The following is a 12,048-nucleotide window of genomic DNA, read 5'->3' as shown; positions in this document are numbered from 1 at the left end:
GGATAATTAGTTAAGGCTTCAGAGATGCTTTGTCTTTCCGGATTAACCTTTCTCATTGTCTACGTCAATAGCTTACTAATTTCCACAATGGCAGCCGTAAGTGATTAACTCATGTCCTCTCATCAAGCCACCTCTAGGTTTCTTACTGTAGCAGAAGATGAAGCTTTAAGCAATCCACTCCCCTTCACGATCCTACTCAAGGTGCCACAGAGAAGGCAGATCTTCCGGATCAGAAAGTGCTGATTCTCTGACTCTAGCCTTATGCCACAGAGACCTCACACACCCATAGTCAATGGGATTTCATGTCATGTTATCCAAAGTTGCTCAGATGTTCTATTGGAATCCGCAATGCAATTTCTAGCTTTAGTTCAACGCTATCTGGGTCAGGAATCGCACAGAACCCATGTAGAACAAGAGTGATTATCACAGTTCACCCTCAATTCATGAGATGAAGAACGAGAATGCATAAGAGAATAAAATCAGAATTGTAGTGAAATAGAACAGTAATATTATTAATCCATGAAACTCAGTAGAGCTCCTAACCCTAACTTAGGAGGTTAGTGACTCAAAAAAGTAATGTATTCAAATGGGGAAGGAAGAAGATCAAAAGTTCTTAAACAAGGGTGATCTCCTCCTTTAAATACTAATCTAATAACTAAGGATTACAAAAGTATGATAACTAGATTTAGTAGTGCGAAAATCCACTTTCCGGGCCCACTTAGAGAGTGTTTGGGCTGAGCTAAGGTGAAATCCACGAGCTAGTACTCCTTTTGGGCATTGAACGCTAATGATGGGTGATGTGAAGCTTATCGTCGGTTAGAAATTTTCACAAAATAATTCTGTTGCAAGTATAGTCCCAACCAACAAATAGCCTTCAATCAAAGTTTTCATTTATTTGTCATAAGTACAAATCCCAATAAAAATAAACCGAGAGTATTTAAACCTTGGGTCGTCTCACAAGGAATTGCAATGAAGTGTCCAATTATTGGCTATGAAGGAACAAGGGGGTTTGACTTGGTAATTGACAAGAACAGTAGCTAACAAGAAAGTAAATGACAATTAACTAATAAAGGAAAGGAAAAGAACTCTTGGCTAAGCTATGGAAATTGAGATCACCATCCTTGCCTACAAACCATATATTGACAATTATGAGGGACCAACCCATCCAGTCTACTTCTATGCTTGAAGTAAGTCAAATAGGCTTGATCAACATCATCCTATAAGTCCCAACGTAGCTACTAATTGACTTAGTAGTAGGCTAGTGTTAATGGGTATCAAATTGATGACTAAGGATTCTCAAATCACAAATTCAATTAGACCCAACGACTCAAGGTAACCCAATTCCCTTAGCCTAGGCCAAGAGTGTAAAAAACTACTCTATAACTAGTGAAAACTTTTTATCAAACACTTAGAGTGCAATAAAAGTAAACGTCACAAAATGCAGGAATTACTAAAGCTATAACTAACAGAAACAAGAAACCAACAATAGCAATTAAGATGAACATAAAAGACATGAAAACATAAAATTGCATTAAAAGAAAATAAAAATCCAACAAGGGTTTATGAGGTAAAAATGGCAACATAAAGAAATTAACAAAAGAAACTAGGAAGATTATGCCAATAGAACAATAATATATAAAGAGAGTTGATCTAAAAACAAGAATTAAAACTGGGATCTAAGAAAATTTGACCTAAACTACCCTAAATTCTAGAGAGAAAGGAAAGCTTCTCTCTCTAGAATTCTAACCTAAAACATGATGAAAACTATACTATGATTACTCTCCTCCTCATTCCCTTCCAATTCTTGGGTTCAAAACCATCAGAAATGAGTTGGATTTTGGCCTCCTTCAGCTCAGAAATCGGCCCCAACGTATTGCCCTTAAGTTGGTCATGTGCTGCTTGTCACGCATACGCATGGGTCACCCGTATACGTCGCTAGCAGATTACCAAAACCTCATTTCTTCATGAATTCTCCATTTTTGCATGCTTTTTCTTCATTTCATTAACCCAATCTTTACCTTTTAAACCTGAAATCACTTGAAAAATATATTGATAAACCCCATTTGTAGGGTTTATCTTGTGCCTAATTTAGGGAGTTTTATCACCTTTCACCCACATTTATTCAATGAAATAGCATGGTTTTATGACTGTCTCCTAATTTGTGCTTAAGTGTGAAAACATGCTTTCTAGGCTCTTAATTATCTAATCTTGATTCATCTTTGATTCCACTAGATGTCTTGATTTGTTTGTTAAGTGATTTCAGATTGGAAAGGCTAGGAATGGATCAAAGGAATGGAGAAGAAAGCATGCAAAATGGAGAAATCATAGAAAAAGCAAGGATTTGGGATAAGCTCAATGACGCGCATACGCAGCAGACGCACACGCGTGAAATGATGAGGTCGCATGGTGATGCGTACGCGCACATGATGCATACGCGTGGATGGAAATTTGCCAATCGACGCGCACGCGCACTGTACGCGTACGCGCCGATGTCCGCACGTGACCCACTTAAAGTGAATCTGCTGGGGGCGATTTCTGGGCTTCCCAGGCCCAAATCCAACTCACTTCTGATGCTATTTAACTCAAGGAATGAAAAGGAATCAACATACTTTCACACATTAGTTTAGTTTAGTTTAATTTTTGGAGGGAAAGGTAGTTTTAAAGAGAGAGGCTCTCACTTCTCTCTAGGATTAGGAATAGATTAGATCTAGATTAGGAACTCTTAGATCTAGTTTAATTTCATGCTTTGATTTACTTTTCTCTTTGTAATTCTTCTTTTTCTACCTTTTCTCTTTCTATTTTTGCATTTAATTCTTGTATTTCTTTACTTTTATATTGATGCACTTTTGTTCTTCTATTTTCCTTTCAATGCAATTTATGATTCATGTTCTTTTATTGTTGAATTGCTTAGTTCATTTTACTTTCCTTTTATGCCTTCTAAGTGTTTGATGAAATGCTTAGTTGGATTTTAGAGTAGAATTTTATGCTCTTGGCTTGGGAAGGTAACTTAGGAACTCTTGAGTTACTAATGTCCAAGTGATTGACGATTGGGAGCCATTAACTCTAGATCTCATTAATTGATTTGGTGGAGAACTAGGACTTATGGTCTTGGATTGACATAGCTCATTTGACTTTCCTTTATTAGTTAAAGGATGATTTAATGGGGTTGATCCTTGCCAATTTTCATGTTATGGTTAGTGATTAGGATAGAGATCCATGACCACCAACCCTTTCCAAGACCTTTTGTTATTTGAATTTCATTGTCATTTACTTTTCATGTTTCTCATCCAAAAACCCCAAAACATAACTCATAACCAATAACAAGACACTTTATCGCAATTCCTAGGGACAACGACCCGAGGTTTGAATACTTCGGTTTATAGATTTTAGGGGTTTGTACTAGAGACAAACAAATTTTTGTATGAAATGATTATTGTTGGTTTAGAAACTATACTTTACAACGAGAATTTATTGTGAATTCTAAACCACACAAAAGTCTAATCATCAAAATGATTTTGATGAGTGGACTTTTGACGGTTTAGAATTCACAAATGAAAGCTCGCTGCAATATAGTTTCTAAAACAAACAACAATCCTTTCATACAAAAATTTGTTTGTCACTAGTACAAACCCTAAAATCTATAAACTGAAGTATTTAAACCTCGGGTCGTCTCCCTAGGAATTGCAATAAAGTGTTCTTGTTATTGGTTATGAATTGTTTTGGGGTTTTTGAGATATTAGACATGAAATGTAAATTGCAAAGGAAATTAAACTAACAACTAGAAAAGCTCTTGGCAAGATATAAGAACTAGAAGTCCTATCCTAGTTATCCTCCTCAATTGTGACCATAATTATCTATTGCTACCACTTCGTTAACCTCTAACCACGGAGGAAAGTCAAGTCGATGAATTAACTTGATTCCACAAGTCCTAGCCATCTCCCAAGGGAAAGACTAGCTTTAGTGGTATCCAAATCAATTAGCAACTTTTAATTATCAATCAACAAAGGAATTAGATAACTCAAGCATCACTAATTACTCTACCTAGACCAAGAAGAACAAAATCTATACTAGACCTAATAGAAGCATTTTATCAAACACATAAGAGGCATAAAAAGAAGCATATGAAATCTACAACAAGAATGAAATATAACAACAATTATTGCAAGGAATTAAAAACAATAATCAAAAGAAACACAATTATTATGAATTACCTCTAATTGAATTGAAAGAAAATGGAAGAAACAAAAGTAGATCTACAACAAAGTATAGGAACAAAATAGAGGAAATTACAACAAAGAATAGAAGAATGATGATTGCAACAACAAAGAATTGGGAAGAAGAAGTAGAAGAAGGCATGAATTGAAACTTAGATCTGAGAACTAAACCTAATCCTAATTCTAATCCTAGAGAGAAGTGGGAGCATCTCTCTCTAAAACTAACTCTAAACTAATCCTAATGAGTGTAAATGATGCCAAGTTGTTGATTCCCTTCAATCCTTGGTCCTTTAAATGCATCATGGTGCCAAAATTGGTTGTGAACTGGGACCTACAGCTCTCAGAAATCGCTGATCATGTTTTCTATTAAAAAATCATGTGCGGCCATCGGCGCGTATGCGCACAGCACGCGTGCGCGTCCCTTGCGGTTTCGCGATCCACGCGTGCGCGTACAGTGCGCGTGCACGTGGGTGGACATATCCAATTCTTTGGTTTTTTTTCCTTGTGTTCTCCATTTTGCATACTTTCCTCTTCATTCCTTTGATCCTTCCTAGCCTTTTCAACCTGAAATCACTTAACAAACAAATCAAGGCATCTAGTGGAATCAAAGGTGAATCAAAAATCAATCAATTAAGGACCTAGAAAGCATGTTTTCACACTTAAGCACAAATTGGGAGACAATCATGAAACCATGCTATTTCATTGAATAAATGTGGCTAAAAGGTCATAAAATCTCCTAAATTAGGCACAAGATAAACCCTTCAAATGGGGTTTATCAACCTCCCCACACTTAAACCAAGCATGTCCTCATGCTTAAACCAAGAATGAAGTAAGGGATATGACATTTATTCAATGAAATCTAACTAAGTGCAATCTACCTATATACAACAATCTACATGAATGTAATTGCTTGGTCAAAAATAAATCAATTCCCAAGAGTCATATATGCACAAGGGCTAAAGAACTAGCAAGTCTAATCTACAATTGAATTGAGCTATTAAATATTTTTACAAACTTGCATGAAAGGAGATGATCATAGGTGGAAACATGTAATTGAGCATCAAACCCTCACCGGATGTGTTTGCACTCTATTCGCTCAAGTGTTTAGGGTTGATTCACTCAATTCTCCCCTAATCATGCTTTCCAAGATTTGTTTTTCATCTAACAATCAACATTTATTCAATGCATGCATACAAGTATCATGAGGTCTTATTCATCGGTTGTAACGGGGCTAGGGTGAAGGTAGGATGCATATTTGGTCAAGTGAGCTTGAAATTTGAATCTTTAATAAGCTTAAACTTTCCACCTAACCTATAACATCCTATACAATTTTAAAGCTAACCTAACTACCCATTTTCACTTTTTCACATACTCGTGCAATTTCTTCTTTTTATTTTTTTTCAAACTATATACAAGAACATCAATGCATAAGGTCTTATACATTTAATCGATACATGAGCATGTACCCAATTCCCAATATTTACAACAGAATACAAAAACTACCCTTTTATTCACCCAATGTCCCAAGTTTTTCCACACTTGAATGATACACACACTAGCCTAAGCTAGTCAAAGATCCAAATAAAGGACATTTATTGTTTTTCGCTTAAACTTGTAAGGTAAAACAAGCATTAAAGAAGCATGAGAGAATTCAAGCTAAAAGCATATGGATGCATATGATCATGAAGCACAATGCATTAAGATAAATGCTCAACATCCAATATCAAGAATGTGCCAAATCGAGGGAAGGGATTGAAATTACATGGTGGCCAAATCATGCAATTCAAGAAGAGTTACAAGCTCAAAGGCAATTCTCATCACTTGGTATTCGTAAAAGGTAAGCATGAAAAACTCAAAAACCAAGTAGCAAAATATAACCTCGACAATGGAATCCAACAAAGATTATAAACATAATGATGTTAAGATAACATCCCTTTTTAATACTCAGCAGCAATTAATGGTAAACAAGAATAACAATCCAACACTTTACATTGAAAAAGAGAAAATGAAATGAAAACTAACTAATCTACTAACTAACTAACTAATTAGTTAACTAAAATAAATGGTTGTCAATGGTATTTGGGAGTGTTGGATGAAGGGTAAAGAAGGGAAGAAGAAAGGAGAAGGAAAGAAATGGGAAGAGGGGAAGAAAAGAAATGTGTTGAAGGAAGGACATCCGCGCGTACGCGTGCATGGCACGTGCGCGGATGGTGGTGTAATGGATGCGACGCGTACGCATACACGGCGCGTCCGCGTCGATGGCTTATTTCGAGAGTGATGCGTACGCATCATGTACGCGTACGCACGAGTGGTTTTGTGCGAAAGGCACAATGCTGGCGCAGCATAGGCACAACTCTCGGGTCAATGTATGGGAGGTGGAATTTTTCAATCCACGCGTACGCGCGCAGTGCACCTACGTGTGGATGGTGCTCTGTTTTTCAAAATTTTCTATGTTTTTGCACCAATCCAAGCATTCCAAACCTCCAAACAGCTACCAAAACATCATAAAACCTTATTTAACATACTAAACTACCAATTATACTCAACAAACAAAACAAAACATTAATTTAAACTAATTCTAGCAATATTTACAAAAGAGAAAGAGTGAAAAGATATTACCATGGTGGGGTGTCTCCCACCTAGCACTTTTGTTTATTGTCCTTAAGTTGGACTTATGGGGAGCTCTTCTCAAGGTGGCTTGTGCTTGAATCCTTCTTGGAACTCCCACCAATGCTTGGTTCCCCATTGTGCCCCAAAATGTCTCAAGGATTGAGCCAAGTCTTGTTGGAGTTCTTCACAAGCTTGGGGCTCCCAAAGTTGATTCTCCTTGTGCGATCCGGGATCCCACACTTTATTTTCACACCCGTCTTGAAGTTGATCATCATTATTAGTCCATCCGGGTGGTGAGTAAGGTGAATTCTCAATAAAGTGGCCAACAATCCTCCTAGACCCCTCTAGTTGAGCACTACTACAAGCTTTATATTCAACTCTTGAAGTATCAACCAAAATGAGCCTTGATTTGCAACGCCAACCATGAAACATTTTTCTTTTACGCTTCATCCCACAAAGCATCCTAAGTTGATCATCCGTTTCAAGCAAGCTAATCTCAAGTGGGACAATAAAGCTAATAGAAATTAGTTTTACCCACTCAAGTGAAGGAGTAGATGGCAACCTTGGTAAAGAGGCTTCTAAGGATCTTGACAAAGTGTAACCAACCCCCGTTCTTCTATTTTTAGGGACTTCCACCTCTTCACAAGATCTCTTAATTTCAATCCTTTGTTCATCAATTCTATCTAAACCTTTTCCCTTACTCAAATCAAAAATGGGAAGGTGAGAGAATTTTACCTCCACATTGCCTTCAAATTCACCAAAAGAAGGTTCTTCATGCTCAAAGGATTCTTCACCACTAAGACTTGACGCTTGATCTTCATCACCAAGGGAACTCACTTTTTGCTCTATCCCATCCAATTCTTCATATGGAATATGCTTCGGAAGATGTGCACTTTCCTCCTTAGCATCAAATTCAATCTTCTTGGAGGGGTTTTCTTCAACTCTATGTTCCCATGGAGGTTCCGCATCTTCTAAGTCTTCAACTACTTCTTCCTTTTCTTCAACAATTATGGCTTCCTCCAATTGTTCCAATACAAAGCAACCTTCCTCATTCTCCACCAATCTCTCCTTCATGTTATGCTCTTCATTTGATTCTCCACATATAGCCATGGGAGTTCCTTGAGTGTTCAAGCATTGGGATGCTAACCGATTTACCACCTTATCCAAGGCGACCGTGAATTGTTGCACATCCCTTTTCATCTCCTCATGTCCTTGAACAAGAACATCAAGGATGTAATCCATTGGAGGTTGGGGTGGATGGAAGGGTTCATCGATTTAGGGGAAGGAGTTATAGTAGGAAGGTGGTTCTTCTTGGTAGAGTTGTGGTGGTTCAATACTTTCCACTATTTCCACTTGTTGCACAACACGCTCCATGGTTGCTTGAAGTTAATCCAATGTTTCCTTGAGACGATCCCTTGACTCTTGTTCCTCTTAGATAATATGAGTAGGGTCATATGTTTCTTGGATTGAAGGACATGAGTATTCGTCCATGTGAGGTTGTGGTGGGAAGTAGAGTTCATCTTGTGGTTGAAAATGCTCATACATTGGAGGTGGTTCCATATGTGGCTCATATGGCTCAAAAGGTGTTTTGTATGGTATGTAAGGAGTAGGGTCATATGAAAGTGGTTGGTGAAAAGGGGCTTGTGAGTATGGTTGATGGCTATGTTGAGGATATGGCTAATAGGTATATGGTGGTGGTTCTTGAAAGTCACAAGGGGATTCACCATAACCATTAGATTGATATGCATCATAGAATGGCTCTTGTTCATAGTGTATTGGTGGAGGTTGTTGCCATGAAGATTGATCATATGCATATGGCTCCTCCCACCTTTGATTGTCCCATCCTTGATACACATTCTCATTATAGTCCTCATTTTCTACAACATAATTAGAACCAAACTCATAGCAAAAATGAGAATTCATGATAGCAAGAGAAAAGAAAAATAAAATCAAATAAGAAACAAAGAAAACCAAATCCTAAAACTAGTAAGAGCTAACAAAAGCAAACATATTCACACTATTTACATATATACAATAACCAATAACATAACACCATTGCAACTCCCCAGCAATGGCGCCATTTTGATGAGTGAACTCTTGACGGTTTAGAATTCACAAATGAAAGCTCGCTGCAATATAGTTTCTAAACCAAACAACAATCCTTTCGTACAAAAATTTGTTTGTCACTAGTACAAACCCCTAAAATCTATAAACCGAAGTATTTAAACCTCGGGTCGTCTCCCTAGGAATTTTAATAAAGTGTTCTTGTTATTGGTTATGAATTGTTGGGGTTTTTGAGATATTAGACATGAAATATAAATGGCAAAGGAAATTAAACTAACAACTAGAAAAGCTCTTGGCAAGATATGAGAACTAGAAATCCTATCCTAGTTATCCTCCTCAATTGTGACCACAATTATCTATTGCTACCACTTCGTTAACCTCTAACCATGGAGGAAAGTCAAGTGGATGAATTAACTTGATTCCACAAGTCCTAGCCAACTCCCAAGGGAAAGACTAGCTTTAGTGGTATCCAAATCAATTAGCAACTTCTAATTATCAATCAACAAAGAAATTAGATAACTCAAGCATCACTAATTACTCTACCTAGACCATGAGGAACAAAATCTATACTAGACTTAATAGAAGCATTTTATCAAACACATAAGAGGCATAAAAGGAAGCATATGAAATCTACAACAAGAATGAAATCTAACAACAATTATTGCAAGGAATTAACAACAACAATCAAAAGAAACACAATTATTATGAATTACCTCTAATTGAATTGAAAGAAAATGGAAGAAACAAAAGTAGATCTACAACAAAGTATAGGAACAAAATAGAGGAAATTACAACAAAGAATAGAAGAATGATGATTGCAACAACAAAGAATTGAGAAGAAGAAGTAGAAGAAGGCATGAATTGAAACCTAGATCTGAGAACTAAACCTAATCCTAATTCTAATCCTAGAGAGAAGTGAGAGCTTCTCTCTCTAAAACTAACTCTAAACTAATCCTAATGAGTGTAAATGATGCCAAGTTGTTGATTCCCTTCAATCCTTGGTCCTTTAAATGCATCTTGGTGCCAAATTGGTTGTGAACTGGGCCCCACAGCTCTCAGAAATCGCTGATCACGTTTTTTATTAAAAAATCATGTGCGGCCATCAGCGCGTACGCGCATACCACGCGTGCGCGTCCCTTGCGGTTTCGCGATCCACGCGTGCGCGTACAGTGCGCTTGCGCGTGGGTGGACATATCCAATTCTTTGGCTTTTTTCATTTGTTCTCCATTTTGTATGCTTTCCTCTTCATTCCTTTGATCCTTTCTAGCCTTTTCAACCTGAAATCACTTAACAAACAAATCAATGCATCTAGTGGAATCAAAGGTGAATCAAAAATCAATCAATTAAGGACCTAGAAAGCATGTTTTCACACTTAAGCACAAATTGAGAGACAATTATGAAACCATGCTATTTCATTGAATAAATGTGGTTAAAATGTTATAATGGGGTTTATCACATATAAAGGCATCAAATGGAATTAAAGTCAATTAAATTTGGCAATTTTATGGCCTAAAAAGCACGTTTTCACTCTTAAGCACAAATTAGGAGAAATTCACAACATCATGCTATTTCATTGAATAAATGTGAGATAAGTTGATGAAATCACTTGAATTTAGCACAAGATAAACTACAAAATTGGGGTTTACCAATGGGCTCCCCTATGGGCGTTGGACGCCAGCTACCCCTTTGTGGGTGTTGAATGCCAAGAATTGGGCTGTTGGCTGGCGTTGAATGCCAGTTTTGGGCCTTCATTTCTAAAGCAAAGTATGCACCATTATATAGTTCTGGAAAGCTGGTATGCGAAATTGTTACTCAGGTTGTGAATTATTGTTCGAAATTGATTCCCTGGCGATGGCTCCAAAAACGGATGCACAGAACCATGGTCTAAACATATCTTCACAACTTCGCATAACTAACCAGCAAGTGCACTGGGTTGTCCAAGTAATAAACCTTACGTGAGTAAGGGTCGATCCCACGGAAATTGTTGGTATGAAGCAAGCTGTGGTCACCTTGTAAATCTCAGTCAGGCGGATATAAAATAGTTATGGAGTTTTCGAAATTAATACTAAAATAAGGATAGAAATACTTATGTAAATCATTGGTGAGAATTTCAGATAAGCGTATGGAGATGCATTCATTCCTCTGAACCCCTGCTTTCCTACTGTCTTCATCCAATCAGTCTTACTCCTTTCTATGGCTGGCTTTGTTTAAGGATGTCACCGGTGCCAATGGCTACTTTCAATCCTCTCGGGAAAATGGTCCAAATGCTCTGTCACAGCACGGCTAATCCGAATACAATGATAAAAAGTTCTATATATAATAAACTAGTCACTAGGGTTTACAGAAGTAAGTAATTGATGCATAAATCCACTTTCGGGGCCCACTTGGTGTGTGCTTGGACTGAGCTTGAAGTCTACACGTGGAAAGGTCATTCTTGGAGTTGAACGCCAGCTTTTGTGCCAGTTTGGGCGTTGAACTCCACTTTGCAACTTGTTTCTGGCGCTGGACGCCAGAATTGGGCAGAGAGCTGGCGTTGAATGCCAGTTTACGTCATCTAAACTTGGGCAAAGTATGGACTATTATATATTTCTGGAAAGCCCTGGATGTCTACTTTCCAATGCAATTCGAAGCGCGCCATTTTGAGTTCTGTAGCTCCAGAAAATTCATTTTGAGTGCAGAGAGGTCAGAATCCAACAACATCGGCAGTCCTTCTTCAACCTCTGAATCTGATTTTTGCTCAAGTCCCTCAATTTCAGCCAAAAAATACCTGAAATCACAGAAAAACACACAAACTCATAGTAAAGTCCAGAAATGTGAATTTAACATAAAAACTAATGAAAACATCCCTAAAAGTAACTAGATTCTACTAAAAACATACTAAAAACAACGCCAAAAAGCATATAAATTATCCGCTCATCACAACACCAAACTTAAATTATTGCTTGTCCCCAAACAACTAAAAATCAAATAGGATAAAAAGAAGAGAATATACTATAAATTCCAAACTATTAATGAAACATAGCTCCAATCAAATGAGCGGGACTTATAGCTTTTTGCCTCTTGAATAGTTTTGGCATCTCACTTTATTCATTGAGGTTCAGAATGATTGGCATCTATAGGAACTCAGAGTTCAGATAGTGTTATTGATTCTCCTAGTTCA

Source organism: Arachis ipaensis, chromosome B06, assembly GCF_000816755.2.
Source record: "Arachis ipaensis cultivar K30076 chromosome B06, Araip1.1, whole genome shotgun sequence".
Lineage (NCBI taxonomy): Eukaryota > Viridiplantae > Streptophyta > Magnoliopsida > Fabales > Fabaceae > Arachis > Arachis ipaensis.
The sequence above is the reverse complement of the archived record's forward strand: the minus strand, read 5'-3'. Positions refer to the sequence as shown.